Source organism: Neopsephotus bourkii, unplaced genomic scaffold (assembly GCF_033783945.1).
Source record: "Neopsephotus bourkii isolate Nb327-2 ecotype Australia unplaced genomic scaffold, CSIRO-AGI_Nbou_v1 NB_1767, whole genome shotgun sequence".
Lineage (NCBI taxonomy): Eukaryota > Metazoa > Chordata > Aves > Psittaciformes > Psittacidae > Neopsephotus > Neopsephotus bourkii.
This window is the reverse complement of record NW_026902241.1, coordinates 33,860-61,342: the sequence shown is the minus strand read 5'-3', so window position 1 is coordinate 61,342 and position 27,483 is coordinate 33,860. Positions and strand designations below refer to the sequence as shown.

At 41.4% G+C, this 27,483-nt stretch overlaps 1 long non-coding RNA gene across 1 annotated transcript in view; it reads left to right on the top strand.

Annotated features, from left to right (window-relative positions):
• The first annotated feature begins 356 nt into the window (after nt 1–356).
• LOC133225800 (uncharacterized) overlaps nt 357–27,483 on the top strand; it is a 34,092-nt gene continuing 6,965 nt past the window's right edge. Inside the window, exon 1 of the long non-coding RNA XR_009729283.1 lies at nt 357–967. This is a non-coding gene — a long non-coding RNA (uncharacterized LOC133225800). The remainder of the gene's footprint in view (nt 968–27,483) is intronic.

Below are 27,483 nucleotides of genomic sequence, written 5' to 3'. Positions count from 1 at the left end.
GTGAGCTGTGGTGGCAGGAGATCTGAGAGCTGTTGACCTCCCCTATCTCTCCATAGCTAGAGGAGACTGAGTATGCAGCTGGGTCCCATGGCAAATTGATGCTTGCCTGCACAAATGCTTCTGGTTTTACTTTCTCCCCATGTCTCCACGCCATCACAGCCTTCTTACTACTAAATTTTTCACAAACCCCCTAAGCCTCACCAAAGGCAAGCTGGGGACCATTGGTCTCCTAGGGAGCTTTCAGCACCATCAGGTGTACTGCATAATTGTGGTTAGCCATTAATGAAGACAACTGTCACAGGCATGCTTTCTATTTCTTCAGTAAGCTATTGTGCAAAGTCTGGAGAGAAAAAGGGAGGAGGGTCTAGGGATTGGCAAGCTGCTGTTAGCAGAAGTCTCTTCTATAAAGGTGAAAAATAACTTCTGTTGATTTCAGACCAAAAGTCCAAAGAGGAGAGGGAGGAGAAAGAGGAGGATTCCAGCCCTGGGAGCAGCCAAGCGGAGCAGCGTGTCCCTGGCACAGGAGGAGCGGAGGACATGCCTTCTGCAGGGATTAAGCAGAGCTGCTGGAAGTGAAGCCCGAAAACTGGCAGAACGGAAGCTTGGAAACTGAGCCCTGGACTAAAGTGGTAATTTACCTTATTTGAAATAAAAACAGCTTAAGTTGAAGCCAACCGGAAATTCAGCTGACTTGAAGCTGCAAGCAAAATTAGCATAACACTCTGCAGGTTGAAACACAGCAGAATGAGGGGTTGAGCTTTGATGGCTGGCGGTGGAAAGAAGCTGCTGCTGCTTCTCCAGTCCTATTAAAAATTATCCCCTAAAGCTAAAATCATTGCAAGACCATGCTAGAAGACCATAATAGTGCCTCCTGGCCTTAACTGCAACAAGCAAAAAAAGACGACTGCAGCAGAATCACCATTAAAAGGAATAAGGGTATGACTAGCCCCCAGATTGGTAGAGCATGGTAAGTACAAATGACAGACCAAAACATCTTGGCCGGGAGTCTGTCAATGTAAATCAATGTAGCTATGCCACTAACTTCCACTGTAAAGCTGGGCCAGTTCATTCCATGAAGAATCCAGATTTTGAGTACGAAGTAGTATAGCCTGTGTGCAAAGTGCACTGTGCTGGGTGGGGGCTGCAGGAGGAGTGGGCTGCAGTCTGCTGCGTCATGTTGAAAGACACAAAATGGCTCTTATGACTTATCTTCAGTATCAGAAGCTATCTGATCACAGTGGTAGCCAGATAGGCTAACTCAGGCATGCAAGCTAATGTATCCTGCCACTGCTGTTAGGCTAGTTCCAATCCCCAAGCTAATTCTTGTAGAACTTGCTTGTATAATGGAGCACTACATTTCATTGGCAAACCCTTAAGGAGCATGGCTGCATGTGTGTGCAAGCAAGAGATCACAGTTAAGTGATGCTGTACTCCCAGGCTTGTGTATATCTGGGAATTTGCCCATGTACTGACAACTAAAAACCCAGTTCTTTCCTAAAATTCACAAACCAGCCCCTGTGTCAGTAAATGGCTTAATTTGAGAGACATAATGATTAGCCAGCTATAATAGGGCTTTAAGGATTCTGCTTCTTAGTATTTTCCTTGCACTTACACTAGCAGCAATAAAAGTAACCTCTCCTTAATGTATGAAACACAAAGTACATTCTCAAGCATGGGGATTTTGCATCAGTGTGCCAAGATGCAATCCAGTGTCATCGCATGCAGAGTAAGGTAGTGATGTGCCCGAGCAGCATCATGTTCTTACTGCAAGTAATATTTTTCCAAGGCCTGGTGTAGATTTCCTAAACTGCAAATAGCACAAGAGTCTTACAGAAATTATCTCTTAATAATGGATCTGGAATGCGCATTTTCATACACACCATGCAGAGTAGTCACTGTGTCATTACTGTGCCATTACTGTGCCATCTATCACCATTTTATTGAGTTAAACTGAGTTTTGATACAATATCCCAGTCTCTCTGCTGCATTTACAGGAAAGAGCAGCTGGGTGGAATGTGTGATCAGCATGTTCACCAGTGTTTGCAGTGAAGCAGAAACATGAATGAGCCTAGACATGCTTGAAAGCCCAGAAAAGTATTCATAAAACTTGCTCAGTGTTTTTAATGAAGGTGTTTGGAACAGTAAGATCATAGAAGTCATCTCCAACTTGAGAAATAAACATACATCCATGTTGAGTCAGCTGAAGAGAGCAGTGACAGCAAACACACATTTTCTAAAGGAGGCATTTCTGTGTGATTATCTTCTGCCTCTAAAAAAGAGACCCTAGCTGGAATTTTGAAACGAGTCATCTTCTATATATCATGGATTCCACACACATAAAAAGAGCAAAAAATACACAGTGGGCTTTTTTATAAATCTGTTTTTTCTGGAAAAAAAAATACTGTGCAGACATAAAAGTTTTTCCAGGGTTGCCCTGGGCACTCCTTGAAATACACTGTATGGACAACATGCACTCAAACCTCTGACTGTCTCGAGGAGATATTCATCCTGTCTCTCCTTGGCAAGCTGGGTTTCCTGTCCAGCCCCATTGGATTTATTGCCTTATTGTGGTGGAAAGAAAATCGAGGCTAGGCTAGTGACAGACCATATATGGGTATGGAACAACCGATATGAACTACAAGGGGAAAAAAAAGAAAAGTGGGTATAATTACAAGTCAATTAAATATAAATCATTACAGGGATAAGAGGAAAGGAGCAGCATGCAGAAACCTGCAAGAAATACAGGTGTTCCTTGACTTTCTCCCTCCACCCTGCAGATTGGGAGGGCTGAGGAGCAGTGCCTGTACTGGCACTGGGAACAATCTTCATATCTGCTGGGTGGGATTTCCAGTCCTCGACAAGCACAAAGTAGCTTAATGATGTAGCAGCACTATCAAAGAAAGCAGCAACAGGAGGCTGAAATCTTTTAGCTGGATTGTTTTGTGCTTCCATTACTGCCTAGTAACACATAACTCTTTATGAGGGCATAAAATTGCTCTTTACTAATGTTTTTCTCATTCAAAGGTCAGCAAAGCCACAGTGAAAGTTAAAGAGGAGGAGTGCATGGCTCTAATGGGACTGCTGAAAGCAGACAGGCACCTTTGGAGAAGAGGGATTTAATCTGGTGTCTCATAAGAGGCAGCTTGTGAATTCTTCTTTGCAGCATGGTTGTCATCACCAGAGGCTGTGAGCACATGTGTCGGGCAGGATGGCAGCTGGGGGCTGCTTTTGCCATGCTTCAGACTTGCCCAGCTCGTGCAAGGCTGGTAAAAAGCCACAAGCCCTTCTTTATTCAGACAAGAGTATGGGCCAAAATATGACAGGCCAGAGTCAAACCAAAGCAGACCAAGGTAACCTAGTCCCATTAGGACTGGAAAATGGCCTCAGCTCGTTCAAGAGTCACAAGCCCAAAGAGCACTTTTTTCAGAGGCACCATTCCAGTTCTGACTCAAAGGCACAGGCAACGTAAAGCATTGTGGCTCCACAGATGGTTCACACCAAATCAGCTGCTGGCCAGTGTGTTAAAAAAACACTCAAATTGTCAGTCCGTCAGTGCTTCATTATTTGCTTCTTACCCATTTCTAGTGATTCTATACCAGCTCCAATAGGCAACAGTGCCATTGAGAATCTGCTGATTCAAATCCCTCCCTCCCCAGCAGAAAGACAGTGGGAGCAAGGAAGAAAGAAACCCAACTCGACATTCTATTTTTCCCCCTTCAAATAAAGCCTAAATTGCTTCTTTAATGCACTCGAGGTTTTGAGCAGGGTAGGAAGCTCTGATACAGAATGGGGCTACAATTTTGTTAAAGACAAGCTCTGCAGCAAGCCTGTGAACTCCAATAAATTTGTAACTCTGTTCCCAGTCAGAAACAGAACAATAGCCTCTCCTGTTTAATTGTGGATTGCAGCGAGTGGTTTCATGCTCAAACCCTCTTGTAATGTAGTCCTCTCTTTTTAATCATCAAAGGTGATCTCTGCCAAAGCAGCTGACAGTTGCATTTGATCAAGTGTAATAGGAACAGTCAGATCTTCCAGGATCCTTGTAGTTACCCATTTTCCATGTGTAATTCCAGTCTATTTCATACAAGTTTAATATGACAACTGTATTACAAAATTAGAGGGAGGATTTGGGGTGAGATGACTCACAGGTTTTTTTATTATAAAATCTGATATCAAAACAAAAGCCATTTTTTATTCCCAGCCCTGCTCCTGACCCCTGCATGACCTTGAACAACCTTTGATGTCTAGATCCCTTCTTCTACTTGCCTGTCATTGCTATTTAGACTGTGAGCTGAGCAGAGCACCGACTGCCTGGTTTGAGTTCCCAGCGTAACAGCTAGCACAAAGCAGTGTGCACTTAGAGTTGGTGATACCTGAACATTAACACCTCTCACATACATGTTAGTAGCTATATAAATGTTTATGTTTATCACAATGTATATGTATCTATATCTGTACCCACACAAACGTGCTCCATACTGGTTTTAAATTTAGAATGAGTACTTCAGGGGTGAGAAATCCTGGTTTTAAAACCAAGAAAGAAGACCCATACTCCATCCTTCAGTATAACTGCACTTCAAATAGATTTGCCAGGAGAACTTCTTTTGAACTTTGCCCTGTGGTTTTCATAGTTCAGTTTACATTGGCCCTGGAAAGGCAAAGCAAAATGTCTGTTGTGTGCGCCAGCTGCTATCTAGACCCAACAGGGATGCTCAGAGGTGTCTAACTGGCTGGGTGTAGACCACATCCACTGTGCAAAGAGGTCCATTCTTTATCTTGTTGCACCACAGGTCAGGAGGAGCATCAAATCACTAGCACTTTTGTGAGCTGTCAGCATTTGGGAAGGTGTTTGGTGGTGGGGAGGGGAGGGCGGAAGTCAGTCAAAATGAAAATGGTTTGGTTAATTAATTGCAAGCACTGCTTGAAGGACCGGCACGTATATTTAATCAGTTGCCTAGTAACAAACGGTGTATGATGTGAATGCTATCAGCCCGCGGCGGGAGCAAAGGATGGTCCCTTTCTGTTTTTATCAGCCACCAGCATGCATACTCTGGGTGTTGCACACTCTTGTGCTCAGAAGGGCTGCTCTGCCACCTCACAAAAGCCACACAGTGTCAAGGAGTCCCCCCCCATTTTGGCTCTGCCATTTGTGCTCCTCCCCCAGACATCTCGGAGGGAAGACTGTCTCTTCTTACAGGGAGTGACCTTTTCAATGGTGAATAAAATGACAAGAAAAATTATCCAGATCTCCCCTCCCCTCCACCCACCTTTTTTTCTTTATGAAGTTATCTACACATTGGGAATAGAACACAGGCATTGCTGCTGCTCACGTTCTATTACTGACACCAGTGTCACCATTAATGGTATATATCTTCTACAAAAGCCTGTGCAGAGAAAACCAGAAAATCGTTGGCACTGGGGCAGAGGCAGAAATAATAAGAAAGTGGGTTTGTTGGTTTGGTTTTGGGTTCTTGTCTTTGCAGTGACCTTAAAGAAAGAAGGGCAATGGATGGATAGATGCTGGATTGCAGCACATAAAACCAGCCCAAGATAAACTGTACAGTTCTGTTTCCTGTAGGTGAAAAAATAACTCATGACCTGACAGACAACTGAACATTGAGTACTCCTTTGGTGCTACTTTTAGGAGGGAATTTGACAACCAGAATTTGCTTGTAGTTTTCCACCACCCGTATGACATTATGTTAGCTGGGCCTGATAATGCAAGGACACAAAAAACACTCTCACCACCTCTCCGCAGTGTGAAGGAGAAATAAAAAGGGAACATCCATAAAATAAAAGCAGCCATTTATGTTTTAACATGCCGTGACAATGTTTGTGTGTCTTTATCAGGGCTTCCTCTCCTAACTTCCCCTCCTCCCTCCTCCATTTGTAAATCCCACTGGATAAAAGACTACATCTTCCATAAAGAATTCCCACCAGAAATCTTTATAAATCCTCCATCAGTGAAATACTCTGCTGTCATGCTGAGCAGAAGCTAACCTAATTAAGACAGGATCTGCTAAATTTAATAGCCTGCTATGAATTTTTACGGACATCTGGTAACTGGAAGGTTGGAACGACTCTGACACATCAAATACATATTGTCCAAATGACCAGTATCAGGCCGATTATTTTCCCTTTTTTGGTCCCTTGTAGCTGATGTAGGATGCAATAACCCCCTCAGGATGCAGCCATGACTCCACCTCAAATTAATGGGGGTTAAGGTGCATACATGTTGGAAAGCAGAACTAGGTCCCTGATGCTTCCTCCAGTGTTGTTTTTCCTCGATTAGTGAAGGGTCAGGGTAGACATGCATTATATTTCATTGTTTACAAATACTGTAAATGGTATAGCAGGAGTTGCATCATCCATTCATACATGCATACAGTATCTGCAAGTTATGAACCCAGACTTGCCTCAGTCAAAGCCCTACATCATGGCCTCTGGCTAAGTACATTATTCCTAGTGGGCACCAGAGGCACTCCACAATTTTAATCATCAATCCCTGGTGCAGCAGTGAGTTGTTAGCAGGGGAAGGCAGAGGATGGAGGGTAAGGTTGCTGGGGTCTTTGTCCCTTAAGCTTCTAGTATGAAATCCAGTTGAAACCCTCTAGTAGTCCCCAAGAAATGGTGAACTGAGCTGTTACAAGGATAGTCCCATCCCATGAGCCATTATTTTGAGAAGGGAGCACGTTTACAGAAGTGCACATCATTCTCCCTGTCTTCATGAACCACAGTCTGAGAATGCCACATTAATGAGGTCCTGGTACTCATCAACAAGAAAGTTCATGAACATTATTTCCAGCCAGCAGATTCCACTGGTGTTCAGCTTTCCCAGGCATCACTCTGAGCTGCTTAAAATAAAACCACAAATACACACATGCATACATAGTTTACACTCATAGTTATGTACTTTTCAGACAGGGCAGACACCACACAAGGCGCAATGCCAGACCTCTCAGAATAGAAAACTTATAGTTTAAAATATGTATTTCCTTATTTGCTGTTGTGGTAAAGAAACCATTTCTTTCAAAATCCCCTCAGCCATCTCTCCCCACACCCATAATAAAGGACTCAAGTAAATTCAGCAACAGTGTGAGTTATGTCAACCTAATGTGATGAGTTGGCACTTGAAAATTTAATCTCTCTATCATCCACCAGCATTAAATCTGTGTAGTGTGACTTCTAAACACATGCCAAAGAGCAGGGAAGTTACAGTGCTGACTTACAGATTACTTAGGCACTGGCTTCATGAAATGGGAACAAAAACATCTGGGGGCAAGTGGAAAAAAACTGGGCTTATCTAAATAAAAAAAGCCTCACTGAAGTAATATCAATGTTGGTATAGTTAAGTTGGAACATCTGTAGTGAGAAGAGACAGGAAATGCAGCCGAAAGCTTTGGGTTATCACCTGGTAATTGCACAAGCCTATGCATAGGATAGTCTCGTGATGGTCAGTGCAAATCAGTGTTGTGCCAGTGGTGCTGCATTGATTTGCTCCAGTCAGAGCTTTTGCAGTCACCTCCCTGCCTCCTTGAACAGCAAGGTGGGCACTGCTGTGTTCTCTGAGGAAAAGGGCAGAACAGCAGGTCTACCTCCCCACAGGTTGCCAAACTGACCAGCCATTCCTAAACACTCATTGCCTTGCGTTATAAATGCTGGGGCACCTCAGTCACAAATTTGCAAGCCAGGTCTCATCTTCCCTTCCTCCCATTGCACTGCACTGCTCCCTTCCAAATGCAGAAATCTGTACTCACAGAGGAACAACTTTACCCTAAGGTTAGGACAAGTTCTTGGCAGGACAGAGGCTTGACCTGCTATCTATTAACTATCTGAATGAAAAGAAACAGTACAGTCTGCAGAAGGGTATCTATGATTTTCTTACAGAGTGACACTGAATCAATTGTGTGGACCAGGCTAATGTTGGTTATTCTTTCTAGGGAAAATGTGAAATTAACTTATAGTGGTGTAATGTGATTCCACAAATGAGGTATCCATCTTGCCTGTAATGGCTTTTGATTATCAATATCCGTGTTTGTTGTTATTCTCCATTCAGAAAGAAATGAGAATGTGCAAAGGGTAGTAAAGGAGTAGAAATGTTGTTCATTTTGTTGGTGGCAAATAAAATGAAATTTTAAGTAAAATGATCAAAGCATCAGCTAAAAAGTATGTGTAGATATTACAGTTGGAGCTGATTTATGCACATTCTAAAAGTATCTTAAAAAACACATGAGAAGTAAAAAAGTCATGTCCATGGCTTGTAGTTTATTCTTTATCTTAAAATTTATGATATCTGGTGATTATTTCCTTTGTCTAAGATAGATCACACAGTAAGAGGGGTTTGTTGCTTTTTAAAGAAGTTCAGTTTGAGTTAGCATTTACAGACATTTTCGGAAGTTCTTGTGTGTACCCTTAAAAGCAAAACAAGAAGGGAGGGAAGGAGGCAGGCAGGTGAGATACCAAGTAGGCAGTTTCTGAGTGTGCTTATAGCTGGATGGGCTGTGTAAACAATTTTGCAGGACTTTGTGTCCAGATTAATAGCAACATACTAGAGATGTTCATTTACAGAGTGCATAAATCCCATAAATTAGAAACAAGTCTAGTATGAGGAATATTCATAGCAGCCTGAACAGGCCACAGATGATAGCTGTTACTCCAGACTATGCCTGTGTCTACACATCCAGGATATCAGAGCAGCTGCTGTAGTAATAACTAATGCAGTGATTTTCTCCAAACTGAAAGGTGGCAGCTTACATAGGCATTATCTTGTCACCACCCAAACAGGACAGTGCCATCCAGTGAGGAGCTCCAAAGATTGCGCCCTCCACCCTACCAGTGGAGAAAAGCAAAGTAGTGATAGAAGAAAGGCTGAAAATTATGTGTGGGAGCCACAGCTTCTGCTAACAGCATGGCAAACTTCTCTTGCTCCAGGCTGTAGGAGCTCATTTCCTCAACCTGGTGTTTCCCCAGACTCGAGCACAAAATGATTTGTCAAGCTCTCCCTGCCGTCCAATCCTGACTTACAGCAAACACAAGTCTACAAAGGTGAAACCCACCTATCTCCATGCTGCACATGAAAACCTATCTACACACACTCTTTTTTGTTTGCCTCCAGACTTATTTGTGGGCATATGTACCTCAGGATAGGCCTACATGTCAACCTGGAGCCCCTGCTGAGGGAGTACGGTCTCCATAAGCTGCGTTTCACTCAAGGAATGAGCATCCTGGCTGGAAAGCCTGACCAACACAGCTGCTCCTGGGAGCAGCTTACATGGCTCTGCCTTGGGCAGGGTAAGTGCACCTTCAGCATTGGAGTGGGACTTTAGCCCTAAATCAAGGAATAATTAGCTTTACAAACAGATTCTCTCAGAAGCCTGTAGCTTCTTGGGTCTTCTCTGGGCCATTTTCCATCACAAAAGAGTGCCTTCTCACAGCAGTTCAGTAATGTGTATAGCAAGGTATAGTGCCCATCAAGAGGCATGATACAGAAAGAGACAGCTGTCAAAAATCAACACATCCTCCTCCTTTTCTGATACCCTTTAACTAGAAAACACTTCAGATGCCTGTGAAATCACAGGTCAACCATTCAGACATAGGGAGCCATCAATTGGCAGCTCTTTCCTTCCAGCCAGCACCTTGTCGTCCCATGCAAGGAGTCACCACCCTTTTTCCAAAGCAGCTCAGGCAGAGTTAAAGCAACCTGAGAAAGTTCCAGGCCACCAAAGACCTTCACTTCTACTTCCATCCACCAGGGCTTTCCTCCATCTGAAGTGAGACTCTGGCCTATGTGCATTGGCTATTGCCCATGTTTGTTGGCCTTTCTGCTCTGTCTACATACTTCGTATTAGCCCAGAGACCCTCTAAAAGGTAACCCTGTCCCCCATTTCTCAAAGCTTTACTCTAGGCTGGGAGTTTACAAAGATGAAAGAAAATTTAAGCTGAGGTTGGTGTGTACCTTAGTAGCCGGTAATCTTACTTTATTAGCTAATGTAAGTAAATCTCAGTGTGTACTCTACACTGGCCTTGCACTTGAGACCATAGGTTGGGGAAGACTGCCCTGATAACCTGATGCTGGAAAGCCAACAGCTGCCACCATGATGCCAGGGAAGAAGCAACCTACAGATGCTATTAGAGGAATAACATCACTGACAGACAGGCCAGGATCTCTAAGCTTAGAAATAACCATGAATCCTGATTTAAAAAAAAATACAGACAAGCCAATGCAAAGAGCTCCAGCCAGAAATTGCACCTGCACACTGGTTAGGGCAATGGTGTGCATTAAACACACTCTTTCATCTCCATAGGAGCCAGCAGATGTGTTGGCTTCAGTGTCCCTCAGTGGAGTCAAAAACCTTTGAAGTTCTTTTGTGTTGAAGAACAGCTGCAGCAAAGCACAACTTAAAGCCCAAGCCTACCTAAACTAGTCAGGGCTTATATCTGGCAATGTCGCCTCCAGGTAGCCTACTGGATTTAGGTTTTTAACCTGCTTGCACATCAAGGAAGGTGATGGAGCTGACACCGGATGGACATAACAAGTACAGTAGCGTAACTAACCCAACATAAACAATTCAGGTTTAAAACCCCACTGAAGTCTAGAAGATATTACAGATTTTACTGCAAAAGAGTTAAGCATAGTGGCCAACTAAAGACTTTGGGTCTGCCTTGTCAGTAGTTAGGGTTTTCCAGAACAGTAGTGAGCATATATTCATATCCTGCACTATATAAATATGACATCACAGTGCTAAGGACAATTCCAGCATTAGGAAGAGAGAATGAGGCCAGGGTTAGCAAGTACATGTGGTCACAGTCATGAAGGGGAACCCAAGGGTAATTGCAAACGGCTAAATCCAAAGAAGAAAGAAGGTCCTGCTTCCCAGTGCAAAAAGGTCCAAAATTAGGTTAGGAAGAGCCAGCCCTATCCTAATATTGATTGCGTCCCCTAATCTAGACAAACCTCTGAGTGTTTCAAGTCTTCTGCTTTACTCCCTCAGAACTCAGGGTTTGGTTTCATAGCTGCTATTTTCTATATCAGATGTAAAATGCAAATGTACGGGAAGGCACAACAAAGTTTGAAACTGGCCCAGAAGGAAGCTAGAAAAATGGAGAACTCCTTCTCTCTGTCTGATGAAAGGGAAGGAATCAGTAATGCTGAATGTAGGCATAGTAGATAAACACTGTATTAAACAAGCATACCCGTTCTTAGCCCCTAAGCTAGCACAGCGCAGAAGCACATGCAAAATCAGAAATGTTTGAGTAGTCCTGTTTATTTCAATGGAATTACTCCCATGCTTAAAGTTATTCACATGTTTAAATCCTCTGTTGTTCTCCAGTCTTAAAATGCAGTCACTTTTTCATATCCTAAGTGTCTGTAATTTTAACATCCAAGGATGTTGTGGGGGTAAGTATTAATTTTGCCATTATTACAAATAAGAAACTGAATAGGGAAAAGACAGGTCACCTATTACATGAAATAATAGCAATGAGATTATCATTCCTAAGTATGCTGTCTTGACTCTTTGAGTTTGCTTTCTACATTAACATAAATACTCCTTTCTACTTATAGGGTACAAAGTTAGTTGCACCATGAATAATTTTGTTTGCATTTCATTAAAATAATTCTACCAATAACTAAGAGCTAAACCCCCAAAGCAGTTCTCTGAAGACTGAAAATGAAATCCACATTCTAACCTAAAAGCCAGCTTAGGTTATGGCATTCTAGAAGTGCTGTCTGCAATTTCAAATGGGCACAATGATTTCAATCCAAAGCCTTGTCAGCCCTTGTATATCTAGTCATTTTATTGATCCACACAAAAGCAATGAAGCATGGGTAGGTTAAGATCTCCTACGTGTTGTATGCAGGATTTATCTTTGTTTCATGGGCATGCCTGGTGGAATTATACTGAAATAATGAATATTTTTATTTGGTTGAGATCTTGCAACAGAAAATGCACAAGATTTCTTGCAATCATTCAGACTGCTATTTATTTACAAATTTACCTCTATAACCTGGGTGATGCAACCCAAAAAGCTGTCAAGTTTTAGTATCAGTTTACTATGGTCTTAGGAGAAGCTTTGAAGATCAGCATAAGGAAACTGGAAGTTTATAATGGGCTGTTGCCAGCTGAAACTGTTGATAGGAAAAGTCCACTAGCCACTGTGCTTGAAAACTCCATGACATGCTGAGCACAAAGAGCCAAACCTCCTTTTCTCTTTGGAGGTTGCTTTCCAGGGTTTACCCTGACACTTGCTGAACAGACTGCGTGAAAGACACGTCTTGTCTTGTTCTGCCGGTTATCATTCTTGCTTTTTTTTTTTTTTTTTCCCTAAAAACTATTTCAGCAAAGACCATAAGCTTGTGACAGAGTGAATTTGTGATCTTATCCAATCATCTGGACTGTTTGCAAAACTTCAGTAGGTGGCAGCGTTTTGTTGATAAATGTTTTGTTATCCAAGTGATCTCATTTAGTGCAACTGTTGCAATATTAATAAACTGAACTTATGATTGCATTTGCCAGGACTGAAAATATTGCCATCCTATCTGGCATTTGCTCTTATCTGAACTGACAACAACATCCATTGTATTTATAAAAGGGAAAAGTCTCTGTGTTTGTATGTGTTAGGGGCAGAGGGGAAAGGGAAAACAAGAGGAGAAGCAAAGGTAGATTAAGATTAAAACACTGATGTTGTTGACCACCTGATTTGTGATTGTAATAGATGAGCTTTCTGGAAATTCTGTTAAATTGCTGCTGGGGAATATATGGCTCGAAAGAATAGTCAGTAGGTTATTCCCTCACCTCTAGCTCACCAGTTCATATCAAGCCAGTGTTGATAGCACCTGAAAGTTGTTACCACTGTAACTCATTTGGTGATCTACATTCAATTCTTACTGGATAGATGAGTATATCAGGGAAAGATCCCATCATAACTACTACTTGAGTAGCCCGGTTATAAAAGACATCAAGACTCAGCACAAGAAAGAGTCCAGTGAGGATGAAGAGGGTAAGTGCTCCTTTACTGTGGTGTTAGAAGAAAAAATAAAATTGAACTTCATTCAATAATACAGCCCCGTATATGTATGTATATAAACACATATTATTATTGGACCTTAATAGAAATATATCATTTTTTTATATAGGTAGGTTTCTATGTAACATGTTGCCAGTTTTGCCTCTTACAAAAATAACATCCTTCTTAGCCCAAAGTCCAGCACACTATTCTAAACGTAAGGAGCAACTTGTGCAGGAGAGGATTGTCCTCACAGTCATCCACCTAGCATGCAGTTACTTAAGAGTTAAAAATAAATATTGAAGTCTCTGACTCCCAGGAAAGATCAAAGTCATTGCTTTTACTACAGGCTCTTCAGATTAAAACTGACTTAAATACACCAGGCTTTGGGCTAAATCCCACTACCATTAAGGTTTATCACAAAAGTGCCATTAACATGAACAGAAGTTGGATCAGGCCTGTAGAGAACACATACAAACTAATATAAATCCTCTATAAATTAGATATGATAAATAAAGCCTCGGTGCTGAAAGAGGCCTTATAGCCACATTTGTATATATGGACATAACTTTTATTATTCAGGAAATTCTCAAAGACTGAGCAATCAAGAAGGGAAAGACAGAATCAATGTTGCTAGATATCAAGGTGATTTAAACCTTGCAGAGGAAATCGCATAAAGATTAAAAGGTCTTTCAGCCTTATGAATGAAAGAGAATTGGAAAGAAGAAAGAGACAACTATGCTGTGATAATGCCATCGTGATCAAACATCATTCAGGTATAGCTCAAATCCTACATAAATGCCTGCTCTCAACTTTCAATGCAGATTCCAGTGTTGGTCCTAGGGGGTCAACAATGTACAAATGACAATATGGGACTAAGTCATCAGAATAAAATTACACGTATAAGGTAGAAACAAAACTCTAATGGCATTAACAGCAGACATTTATGACAGTTTTCCTTCTCACCATTAGTTCATAGGCAGAGTGCAAGAAGTCATTACTCATTGTAGACCACAGTCATCAGACATATTCCACAACTGCCACTGAAAAAGCTACCAAGGTTTTAAACTCTCGTGCTAGCTCTGGATTGATAGTGAATGGCAGTACCCCTGTTTATAAAGGGAAAATGTAACCTGGATAACTGAAAGAACTGCAAGGATGTTAACAGTCACGTTCAATAGCTGCTAAGAGACCTGACTGAAATCAGACTCACCCTTCTCACCTGTGAGGAAAGGGAAGTAACAGGCTGTCACTGTAACTGGGATGACCACTTAGGTGAAAAGGCAAAAATTGTTAGAACTGAATCATGGATTTTGATGTCACTGAAACCAGAGGTGAACTAGAGGCTTACAAACGGGTAAGAATTTCACCCCAAGTGTTTCGCTGCAAGATGATGAATTTGTTACTTGTGATACACACCTGAGAAAGGATGCCAGTGTGAACTCGTGTTTATACCAATCCAGATCAAGTCTAAGAAGACCGAAGATTTACAGGAGACATCTGACCACTTAATCAAAGGAGGTTGGAACTGTGCCTGAGATGTTTGCACAATCTCTTACAGCAACTCCATACCCTGCCTCAGATAGCTGTGGTGGTGCCAGCCTCCATCTGCCATTCATTACGTTTCCCAGCACCTGCCTCTATAATTTCACTAACACTCCCTGTCACACTCACAAAGCTGCATTCTTCTCTTTCAAATCTGACCTTAAAAGTGCTTCCTTCAAATGAGGCCTGGCAGGCCCTTGGCAGTGCCACCTGAAGATTCATGTCCACCATTGCTGGGCATGAGGAAAAATTTCTTCACTGAAAGGGTTGTCAGGCATTGGAAGAGGGTGCCCAGGGAAGTGGTTGAGTCACCATCCCTGAAGGTATTTAAAAGACATGTAGATGTGGCATTTACGTACATGGTTTAATGGTGAAAGACACCTCAGCGTAGAGTCAAGAAAGCTAAAGGTACAGAACTGAAACTCAAAGTAATTGAAATATATTATGTAAACATACACTGTAGTCAAAGGAATATAAATGCAGAAATTCCTAAGAACATGAAGAAGCTCAGTGATGGAAAAGAAGCAGTCATGTTGATAATGATGGAATATGCAATAACAGATTTGGATTACCAAACTGCAAGGCACTTAAGTGTGTGATTATTTCTATTGAATTCAATGGAAATGCTTTTGTTCAAGTGCCTTGTTTCTGTTAAAATGTCTTCTTTTCATGCTATGAGAATAAAGGTGATCTGTTGAAGCTGAGATAGAGAAGGTAGATTGTTAATCAGCCTAGTTCAACAAGCACTTGTTGCACAAACAAGTTATAGCTGCTGTAAAAAGGGATTTCTTCCTCATGAAGACATGTGAATGGCCAGTGGTATTTATTTACTTCCATTAGTGGGAGAGTTAATATTCAGTATCAGCACTTGGATACTGAAATAATTTCTGTCTGCAACAAGATGATTACTTGTGTAAATATGCAGTGTGTGATTACAGGTGTTAGTGTGCACATAGGCTTCAGAGAAGAACACAGCACATGAATGGGAGAATTTTTCCCTGAGTGAGAAAGAACACAGTATCCATAGATGGCCCCTAAAGAATGTGCTAGTCAGGTCAGACTTCTTCAAGGTCTTGCTCTTCAAGGAATTTGCATCACTTGCTATGCCTTGGAGTAAAAATAAGGTACTTGCAGGTTGCTCTGATTTAGTTTGCTAACTACAACTTTAATCATACTTGGATCAGAAGACTAATGTTTACTATGCCATATGGCTACTGGAGTCTGAGCAGAGACCAGTGAATTGACTTTCCTGTGGTCTTCCTGAAAGCCTTTGAGATAATCCCGCTATCTTGCTTGCACAAGGAGAAAAAGGCTTTCCTCTATTTTATTTCACCTGCACCTGTAACTAAGTAGAGCCTAAGACAGGTGAAGCTGAGGCAGTGCCTAGCTACTATGTTCGGTGTACAAAGGCAGTCGCCTGGAAGAAGCCAACACACACTTTTGGAATAGAGGGCTAGACTTCAGCTACTATAGTATAAAATCAGATTAGCTCCAGAGAAGCAGGATTTATCACCATCTCACAGCAGTGATGCAGTTCTGAGTCTGGCCCACGATGCTTAAGTACCCAAGCTAAATTCTGTCTCTGTATCAGTGTATGAATACCAAAAGATTTTACAAAGCTTCAAAATAGCAGAAGGGCAAAGAGTGCTCAGTAGATAAGAAGAAAAATTAGAGTTTGCCACTTATTCTTCATTTTGAAATGTCTAATCCAGGTCATGAAGGACCAGGCTAAAACTCACAAGCTTGTTAAGTATGCAATGCCCTAAGGTGTGTGTCAACAATACATAACTGCTTACTGACTAGTCTCTTGAAAAGGAATGGAGGTTGAGGAAAGCTCTGTGGCTGAGAGAGAAATGCAAATGCAGATCGACCCCTTAATGAAAAACCTTCTTATTAAACTGTGTTTTATCTTGGAGCAGTCCTTTTTTTGGGAACATATCCAAGCAGAGATAAAGGCATTTTACCATACTCATTAAACTGTGCATGGTTTGATGCAATCAGACTCAGACCATTTGCATATGGATCATTTTAATCTAGTTCTTCCTGTCTCACACCTATTGTTAATCATACCTAGACTCCCTCTCCCCTTCCTAACTGTCATCCCCCCTCCTCCGCCGTTCCTTTGACTCAAGTAGATAGATGAATAGGCATAAGGAGATCAACATCTTTCTGAGTGATCATCTGCCATGTATGCTCAGAATGTCCCATATTTTGCTGATTATGTCCTGGTTGGCATCCCATACGCTTCTGATAGTGCGTGTCTTTGCTAATTTAGGAAGACTGAGGACATCAGAGGAAGAATATCGACTCAGTCTGTACACCCCAGCTTAGGTTTAGCTCTAGCCACAAATTAAATGAGATTTGTGTTCTCACCTTATTCAGCATTGTTAGAAGATCTCTCTCTGAGTAACATGTTAAACTGGAAAACATGAGTCCTTTTCTTTCAGGGGCTGAATATTACTTTTGCATTTAACCAGCAGCGGTGATAGATGCTTTTACATAATCAATCTACAGTGGTAGGGTGACATGATATTTGAATAAGTAGGTAGTTTTATCTCTTAGGTGTAATACTGTTTGGGTCTTTTAATAACAGTGCTAGAGGTTTTTAAGACTCTCCCTCTGAATGGCTGAGTTTGTGCTGCTTTTTCAGAGAATAATTACAGCCACAGGTAGAATGACTTTGCCCCAAATTTATTGTCATGAATCCGCAACGTTAGCTTTGTTTTTTACTGTAAGGTTTTCATTTCATCGTTCAGAATTTTCTGACCAGCAGCATCATGATTATAGCCTTGGGGAGGTAATAGGCTTTATGATCGTGTGAGGAATGTGAGAGCAACAGATTGGGCAGTTTACACAAAATGTCTGGCATGGTGATTTTTCCACTCAAGGCTGATGCTATGCAAGTTTGTGGAAATGTTCATACACATGTATTAAAAACATGATCTTTATTTTCAGTTGTTTTGTTGTATTCTGTCCATAGCTTTTATATAAAGCCAGCTTTTCACACAGCCAAACTAAACAGGTTGTGTTTGACTCTCTTGCTGCAACTAGAGTAATATGTCCTCTGAACAGTGAAGGTCAGGGTCCCAGGAGGATATGCCTTTCAGCAGCATAGTTTTTTTCCCTTGGCATAAGGACAGTGATGTAAGTGCAGTTGGATCCAGCATTCCTTCAACCTACATCACACAAAGTGAACCTGATCTTTCTTTGGTAGAGATGGTGACCTGGGTCAGTTCCCCCAGTCTTGAAGGTATTTTGTCATATATATAAAGTGGGTGCAAATAATGCAAGTGTTGAGTAAGAAGGTGAAGGAGAGCATCCATATTCCATGTTCTCCAGTATAACTCCCAAGGCGGTGTGTATATATTGTGATTAAGACTACTTTGATCACAGCAATTCATCCCTGATTCTGTGGTGCAGGGGAAAGTGTGGACCAGTGAGTTTTCAGCAAAATGGGACAGCTTTAGACAGCTAATAGAGAAGAACATGCATGTCGCATGCATTAATATTCAAATTAATTTCTGCTGATTATATTTCAGCTCAGGATGATGCATTATTTATATTAGAAATCCTTTTATAGTATCTTGTGAGTAAGGAAGTTACAGCTCATGAGGTGGAGAAGATGAGGACCCCTTAGCAAGGGGCAATCTGTGCTGTGGCTTCATAACATTTAGCACACTGGGCTGTGAGCTTATCGAACACCCTCAGACAATGCTGTAATTCCAGACAATCTAAGAAACAAAACATAATCTCTGACAACTTTTTCCACAGGACATGGAGAACTTCATTAACTCTGCCTGCTTTGCTGGAAACAGGAAGGAATTAAAAAAATCATGCTAAAAATGTTAACTGAACAATTTTAAACCCCTGGAGGGGAAAAAAGGTTATATACAATTTTATTTCCTGGGAAGGACTAAAGACCAGGTCAGCAGAATTTTAGACAAATTTGATGCAGTTCTCCCTGTTAAAATTTTGTGCCTGAAACTACAACAGCCTTGACATTTTTTCCCTTGTTTGAAGCACAAGAAAGGTTCCTTTTACAGAAGTTTCAGCTTCTACAAGGGATTTCAGCTGGCTGAATCCAATGATTCACTGTCAGCAAGAATATAAAGGTGACTGTGGCTCCACTAAGCCCTTTTCTGCTGCTAAGGTAGCAGTTTTAGATTCCTTGTCATGACATAAGTGAAAGCAGCACTGGAAAGCATGCACCAAAAGAAGCTGATCTAAGGTAAGTACCTTCAGAACTATATTTGCTAATTTGGAGTAATAGATTTTTCTCAATCTTCATGTTACTTTAATTTATTTTCAGTGTGCCTCCTTTTAGAGAGAAGAGGTAAGAAGAGGAAGTGAATTTCCATCCCCTGGAACTATATGAATGAAGCAATATTCCTACACTAGCCTCCATCCCTGAAGCTAGTGGGGTGCCTGAAAGCAGTAGGCAGCTGTCCCTCTGTGACACAGGCACAGGACAGAAAAGAGGCATATAAGGGTGCTAGCAAGCTTCACAGGAATTATTAAGAAGAAAGGAAAACTAAGGCTGCAGTACCTTGAGCTTGCTTCATATTTTCATGGGAGTGCATATGTGCTCATGGGTATAGACTCACTTGTGCCCCTTTCTCTTCTAGTCTGTCCCAAGCCTGCTCTCCGATACCTAATACCTCTGCTACCCAGACAGCTGAAGCTCTCATCTAGATCTATTGAACAGTGGCTATTTCTTCAACTCATTTGATGCTAGGGCACAAGCAACACGCACAGCAGTGGGACTGCTTTTTGCTTTCAGTCTCTGTGTCCTGAGTCACATTATCTCCTGGGGCAACTGCTCTGAGGTCCTCGGATAAGGCCTGCTAAGGGCAAATGGCATCTCTGGGCAGTCATTTCAGGGCATAAGCAAAACAAAATAGTTTCAAAAATCTGATATTTAGCTAAACTTGACTACAGTTTTACAATTATGACAAAAGAAAAAGCCTCTGCTACCCTTTCATACCTCAGAGAATTCATAGCTTGCCCTCAGAGAGTGGAGGACCATTTGATAATCTGCAGCTTGTGTACTGCGCACACAGGCTAAAGGATGGAGTTGGAGCTGGGAAAAGTGAAGCAATATTAATATCATTTTTACATCTAGCAGCTGTCATCTGCACATAAATACCAGCCATTAGCATGTAGTACTATCAATCACCTTTGCTTTTGTTCATGTTAAGTTCTTCATTCATATGTGCAGGGAGAGAAAACTCAAGTGTAAATATTCAGCCTGCAAATGAATGAAGGTTACATGAGAAAATGTCTTGTTACTCTTTCCTGTTGTTTTTTACTCCTGCCATATGCTCTATGTTCTTAGAAAGTCTAAGAATTCATTCTTCCTAGTGACCCTCATGCTAGAATTAAAATATGATGAGCCTGCATTTTTTCTGCTAGGGAAGTACCTTGAGACCACAGCATCACGGTAGGTCGTGATAGAAAGGTTTACAGTCATGTGCCTTAAAAAACACTATCGCTTCCAGCAAAGTCCCCAAGCCAACATTCTCCTGTCATTGAAAATTTACAAGCAAATTCAAACAAAATGAGTTTTTTTAATGGCATATGAATGCTTAGTACAACTGTAGTATAAAGGCGCATTGAACTGAAAAGGATCTCTTTCAATGTTATCTGCTATATATCAATTAACTAAGGGAGTCTGAATCTGATTACTGAATGGACAGCCTTTATAATCATCACTCACTAAATACAGATTAAATGGTTTGAAGATAATAATCATCCTTCCTATCTTACCTTTACAGTGGTAAGATTTTACACTGGTTTGCACTCAACATAAGTCATGCACAATACCCACTATTGAAGGACAGGTATCTATTTAACCTGTCTTAATTCTGAGGTCATCACTGCATTTCACAGATGTGTGGCTTTAATGATAGTGCTTTCCTTTTTTCCTCTTCTTCCTCCAGTCTACAAGTGCTGGGCATTGACTTCAGTGCAGACTTCCTGGGTTTTGTATAGGAAAAAATATGTCATTAGCACTGTTTTTGTCATTTGCCTCTGAGGCTTGCTCTCATCCTGGCTATATTAGAGTGTTTGTCCTGGAGGTGTAAGGTTGTGACAGAGCACAAAAAAGGTTTGGGGAGGATCTCTTTCCTCTCTGAGCCAATTTTTTTGAAGTAATGGGCAGGAGCATTGTGTAAAGTACTTCACAAATTGATCCAATACATAATCAGCTTGGTTCCTCCCACAAACTGGGCTTTACAAGTCGTGGTCATCCCAAGAGATATGCACTGACTCTGGTTCAGATTTATATTCATGAAAAGCAGATACAGTGTTGATATCTTGCACTTCCTTATCAGAAATACTTTGTGGGAGATATCCGGTACAGCATTTGCCTTTCCATAGCTATATCACATCACATACTCATAATAAACTATCTAGTGCACAGAGGTTTTTCTTCCCTTCTGTCATCTGTAACCAATAAGCTCCTATAAAAGAATTTTTCTCTTTTACTTCTAAAGTAAATGATCTTTCTTTTTGAACTATAAATGCCATCCTATTTCTTTCTGCCAGACTACCGAAGTCTTCAGCTTCTTCTATACTATCATCTGAACCTCTTCTGTCTTCACAATGCCCCCCAGCCTTGTACCAGCAAGAAAATGCATTAGCGCATCTTTATTTTTTTGCCAAGGTCATTACCAAAAATAAGGCTGGTCCCCAGTTCTCATTCTTCCTCCTGTGAAACCTCACAGACTATGGCACTTAAGGGAAACAATTACGATGTCTTTGGTGAGGGAGATTGGCCATTTTATCTGTGAGCACACGTCATCTCGCAGGTCAGTTAAATTAGAAACTTACATCTTTGCGTGTGAGTTCCAACTGTTATATGTATTCCTTGTTTCACTGGGTATCCTAATGTGCTGAACTCCTTAAGGAAACAGGAGACTGGCCACAGCACATTAGAGAAATCTTGTAAACCGCAGAATACCTTCTTGTCCCAGAGCTGTAAATGAATGTAATGGTGCTTATTCACATGCAGAAAGTGCTAGAGAGCAGTAAGTAAGGAACTCTGGACTACAAAGCATACATTTCACTGGCCAGTGATTTCCAGTGTGTATATCCGAAACTGAAGTGAATAACGAACAGTTTGTCTTACTAGTGTTCACACTTTCTTCTCTAGCTCTTTGAAGAGTAGGCTTGTGTTTGAAAGTCATAGGAAAAACCCTGTGCCCTTGTGCAGCCTGAATTTTTCACTTACAAACTGATATTTTGCAGATTACACCTGTAACTGCACTATCCTGTAGGCACATAAGAGGAAAAATCACACTTTTTGTGGAAAGATTAATAGTACACACCCACCCTCCACCAACTTCAATATGCAAAGACAGCCATTAAAAAATTGGTTTTGCATCTGAAGAAATTATTTCAAATGATGAGTGTCAAGAAGAGGTTTTGTTTAACAAGGACAGTAAGTCCCATGAAGCATGCTATGAGTTTATTCCAATCATGAAGCAGTATCTCACAGCTGTTCTCTTACAGGAGCACCTACATTCTTTCCATTCTATGTAGCCCCTAACACATAATTAAAGAACATCCTGGCTTCACTATATAACAAAGTCTGATTTTTATGTTGGTTTTTGTTTTGCTTTGGTTTGGGTTTGTTTGTTGTTTTTTTTTCCTAATCCACAGTCTTTCTTCTACAAAGTCAGAAATAAGTCTCCTATTGAATCACAGACTATCTACATGTGTGGGTTGGACTTTTTGCATAGAAGATGTAAATACTTCCCAATTTTTTTTCTGAAAAGCTGTCTTCTGCTGACTTCTGCATGCACTTTTCTGCAATTCTATAGCTAGCACAAGCTTAGCAAGGTCAGACAAGGTCAACTGTTGGAAGAACATCCTTTAAGGTAAACTTGTGTAGTAGAGAAAGGAGTACTGGTAATTATAGATGTGATAGACCTTTTTTGACTTGGTACTGATAGAGCAAGTGAATAAGGGCAGTAGGAAAACTCAGTGTACAGATAGAGGACCCAGTAGTAAGAATATTTGGAAAACAAAGCAGGGTTTGGCTATTTGTGGTAGTAGAAGAGTCCTGAGTATGTAGAGGGTGCAGTGCTGGCTTAATGTGAGCATCACATTCTTCCTGCCCCATGATCTTAGCAGGACTGCATAGCTCACTACCACTCATGACTCACTACTTCCATTCTAGCACATTTGCTTTTCCAGTAAAACTCTCTCCCAGGTCTACCCTGAAATGCTGTGTAGCAAGAGCACAATATTAGAACAGTTGTCACGTTATATCATGTCTTCAGCCATGCCCTTGCAATGGATAACATGGTCAATGTGTGTTCCCTTCAGCCTGTCAGTACTCAGATATCATTTGTATGGAATGAAAAGCACTAACAAAACACGGGATGTTATGAGAAATGCATTAGCCCTTTCACATTTAAAGTCTTATACAGTATGTATTTTAAATTATAAAACTATTCCATCAAATATGTACAGTTGCTTTTCCTCTCTAATATGGCTGCTACTGCTGCTACTGTTCAGTTTAGCCTAAATCATGAAAATATAAAATCAGATTCTTGTTTACTGCTACCTTTTCCTCCATCTCACCCCTCCTCCCCATTTTTCTCTCTAAGCAGCTTGAAAACATTCAGTTACCCAGCCCTGGAGGTGAAACTACTCAGAGAACTTCAAGGTTATGAGATGCAAAAGCTTGGCTTTTATTTGTTTCACAGTCAGAGCACAGGATGAAAACCTCTGTTGTGCAGCTCTGCTAACATATAAAGGAAGCTTTAATTGAGTTTAAATAGCAAGTGTATTTTTACATAATTAGGAAAAACAAAATCCCCCACAACAATGTTGAACAAATAGTGGCATTGTTTTTATCAATTTAGTTGAAAGGGAAAAAAAAAAAAAAAAGGCAAAGAAGGCAGCAATGGCCAAAACAGATAAATGACATTCAGGGTGCTACTGCTATGTGAGATAGAAAAGCAAAACCATTGGTGAGAATTAAGTACTCACTGCAGAGAGGGAGAAACATTTGAAGTTATCAAAGAGAGAAGTCTTGATGTCAGAAAGAAAGAGGAATCTTGGTTTAAAGGACGGTTAAAGCTTTTACTTTGGAATGATCTGAATTTTGAAAAGTCACCCAGAAGAGGTAAAGAACAAACCAGGGAGTTCAAGAGCTAATAGCTGTAAAAAAAAAAAAGTGAATAATTGGTGGGATGTGAGCAATAGATAGGAATGTTTTAGGGAGCTGAGCTCAGAGACCTGAGGTGCTTTGTCTTGAATTGCCGGTTAAGTCATTAGGACTCCCGCTTTTCTTTACAAGTCTTGTAGCAGTTTGCTCAGACATTGCAAAAGAAATTAAAATTACAACTCCACGTTTCTATTTGCCTGGGTGGTGCCTGAAAAACAATACATATTTATGTGTGCAGAGTTGTCGACACGTTACACAGCACTTGTAAGCACTATCCATATTCAGTGATATGGTTGCACAAGTGCTTCCATCTCTCTTGAAGACGTACAACAGGAAGCTGTTTGAAATATTCCCACTGCTATTACACCCAAGTGCATTTTTACTTGGCCATCTTTGTCAGCAATTTGTCCTCGTTCTCTAATCGTGACAACAATCAGATGCACTGAAGTGTGCCAGAAATTACACATCCAGACAAACTGGAGATGAAGACAGGGCCTGTTGGGCCTGCAAGGTGACCTTGGGGTCTGTGTGGAGGGCTGGGAGCACTCAGCTCTCTTAAGACCCCACAAAAGATCGGAGCCATTTCAATGCCCACAGGCAATCACATTACAAGCTTATTACTTGTAATTGCCACCTTACACCCCATCTTCCCTATATACTGCTCCTGTTGGTCCCCAGGCATGGGTTGCCTCTTGCTTCTGCTGTAGAAGCTGCTGGCAGCACAATCTGCTCCCTGGGAGCACAGCCCTCCTCAGGAGGCAGCTGCTGGGGACTCCCACAGCACAGGCAATAAATAGGAAAGACCCATTTGGGGCAGATGTGCCAGCTGCTGCACTCAAACAGATGTGGGTGCAGCCCCTGAACTGCACCAGACTGCCAGGTTTGGATCAGGGCAAGATAAAAATCAAAGCACAGACATCCCCAGGACAGTGAAACTTACAACAGGGATGATATAAAATGGCTGCCAGAAGTTGCAGAGGATTGGACTAGAGCCAGGATACATTATAATATTTGTAGTAGCCCCATAAAAAAGCAAACTGCCTTTTAGAGGATGGAAGGGGGCTGTGTTTTCGTGTTTGTGTGTGTTGTGGTATATGCATGTGTTCATTTTTATTAAAATCATGTACTTCCATCATTTCCTTGATGGCTCGATTTTGGGAGGATTTCCTGATAGTTTGTGCCAAATGAAACTTCCTTTAGTTATCTCCCTGCTGTATCTTCTGATAACTTGCCCTGTTTTCTAGCTCCAGCCATGGATGATGAAACTACATTAAGCTTCCAGAATTGCACTGCAGTGAATTAAAGTTAGAGAAAATAGCAAGGAAGAATTAAACATTGTTCCTGTGCTGTGCTCGCACCTCCATGGGAGGTCAGAGCGAAGGTATATTTACGGTTGTATTTGCTGTTGCTGTATACTGTACCTTGTGATACTGAATGCTTGTGAGACTTACTGTTTGAACTTCTTTGTTCCATTGCACTGGGTTGAATTCCCTTTTGATTTGTTTGGGAGACTTGTTTTTCGACCAGTCCATTAGACCCATAGCGTTGAGTGTTTGAGAAGGAAACTGAACTCCCATTCCGATGTATCCCATTTTTGACATCAGCATTAATGCTCCTTCTGCCCTGGTCTCTGAATAAGAGCAGTGTTGTCCTTGTCCCATGATGTTCAGAAACAACGTATTGCTGTTCCTAGGGCTGAACTATCGCCACAGATGAAATTCTGTGTTTTGTTTCTCATCTATAAAGGATTCCTGCTTTGAACAACTTATAGAAGTAAATTCAGTCAAGCTGAATCCAAATCATTGCAGAAGCAGAGCTCTCAAAAAGCCATTTTTAAGGTGAGCGGAGGAAATGCCATCTTCCCACCATGTAGTGGTTTTGGTCAGAATGGAAAGTAGTCGTCTGTTTGAGACAGTCTGTTTTCCTCATATTCCCAACTAGATGGAAGAAGGAAACTTTGCAAGCACATGAAAATCTCTTGCATGACTGCCAGCCCAGGAATGGTTGGGAAAGGTACCACATTTGAGCTGCTTTATGGGAAATACAGGAAAATGCCATGGAGTTGAAGAAAAGAGCTCAGACTTCACCTAGCTGATTCTAACCAGAATTGGGTTGTGTTTATGTCTAGTAAGGAAATTAGATTCCTTACTTAGATTAAACTAGTGGGTGGTTGCTGATTCAGAAAACACTGTCATTGCTAAACACCTCTATCCACATGGTCCTACACAGTGCCCTGTGGAGACATGCTATGGAGCTCTACGTGAAGTAATTTAATCACCAGAAGCAATATTCCCACCTCAAGACAACTTTCCCCCTCAGAGCAGCTAGCCGTCCTGGCAAGCAAGGTCTTTCCCTTCTGCTGTTTTGTGGAGGGCTCAGAGGACGCCAAAAACATCCCTCAGGCTGCAACACAATCTAAAGCTTCCTGTGTGGACTGCTGTGAGGAAATATCTTTTTCTATCCATGATCTTACTCAAGAAGCTTCTAGACACACATAAGAACAATGGGAAGCTGCACTTCTGGAAAGCCATGGCATCATATTGCCTGCAGGTTGCTTCTTGCACTGTCTGGGTACCAGCCCTGTCTGGTGTGGCCACCAAACAGCTGTATACAGGCAATCTAGAGCTTAAGATTTTTCAACTGGTATTAACACACATTGTCAGTGTTATTTTTGGATTCTCTCCATGTGGCTATTATTGTCTTAAGGATTTAGATTAAGCATTTTAAAATACCTTAGTGAACCAGTGATGTTAGCACAGAAATCAGTTGCTGAAGTTCTAGTGGCTTTTGAAAACAGGCTTCACAAATGTCTTTCATGTGTAGTTTAAATGTAATGCCCAGTATAGATGACGTCTAGAGATGCCGCAGATGTAACTGGTACCAAAGATCACAGCATTTGTACATGTGCTGGCATAGCTCACCAGCAGTTTAGTCATAGCATCAGTGAACATATTTATTTGGAGGAACTGCAGTTCACTTGGGCTAAATCAACACACACAACAATGCAGTCTGGGGCCAAGCAACAATATGCTGCTTACATCTACCAATCTGAAAACTCATACTACCTACATGGAGAGGCTGTGAGGTGTTCTCACTTGCTCCTGGCAAGCCACCTCCCCCCTCAGGGCACTGGGGTGGGCATAAAGGAATGGCATAGGCCTGGGCTCTGGGAAATTATCCCACCTAACCTTCAGCTCCCTGGACAGCTTTGGCTGAGCAGGAAAGTCCTGCCATGTATTCTAAAGGGTTTAAAAATGGACTTTCTGCCCCTGATGAAAGTTAACTGTTGTGCAGTGGTACCACATGAGTGGTATCTGGGTGGGTCTTTGGTGTGCAGTTAAGTTGAGAGTCAGGATGATGTCCAGCAACTATCTAAAGCCTTAAACTCCATTTTCTTTAAATTTTACACTCCTATCAGGAAATAAATCCCTCTTTGATTGGGGGTAGAATTGAAAAGCTGGCAGGTCACTGTCTTCATTGCTGTGCCTGCAGATACAAATTCACTCAGTTACTGCTTAACTGTGAGTGACACAGAGGGCATCATAGGCCAGAGCCCAGTTCAAAAGTGAGGGAGTCGCATAACTCATTGTAAGAGTGACAATAGGCATGATCTTTCTGGTGATATGCTCAGAGAAGATAGGGGGGGCAGAGGTTCAGTGACAAGCACTTACTCTGTCTTGGCCGCAGTATTGATAATGCCTTCCTATACCTCCTTCCTTATGTAACTGCATCATTCACTTAATACTGGCCACCAT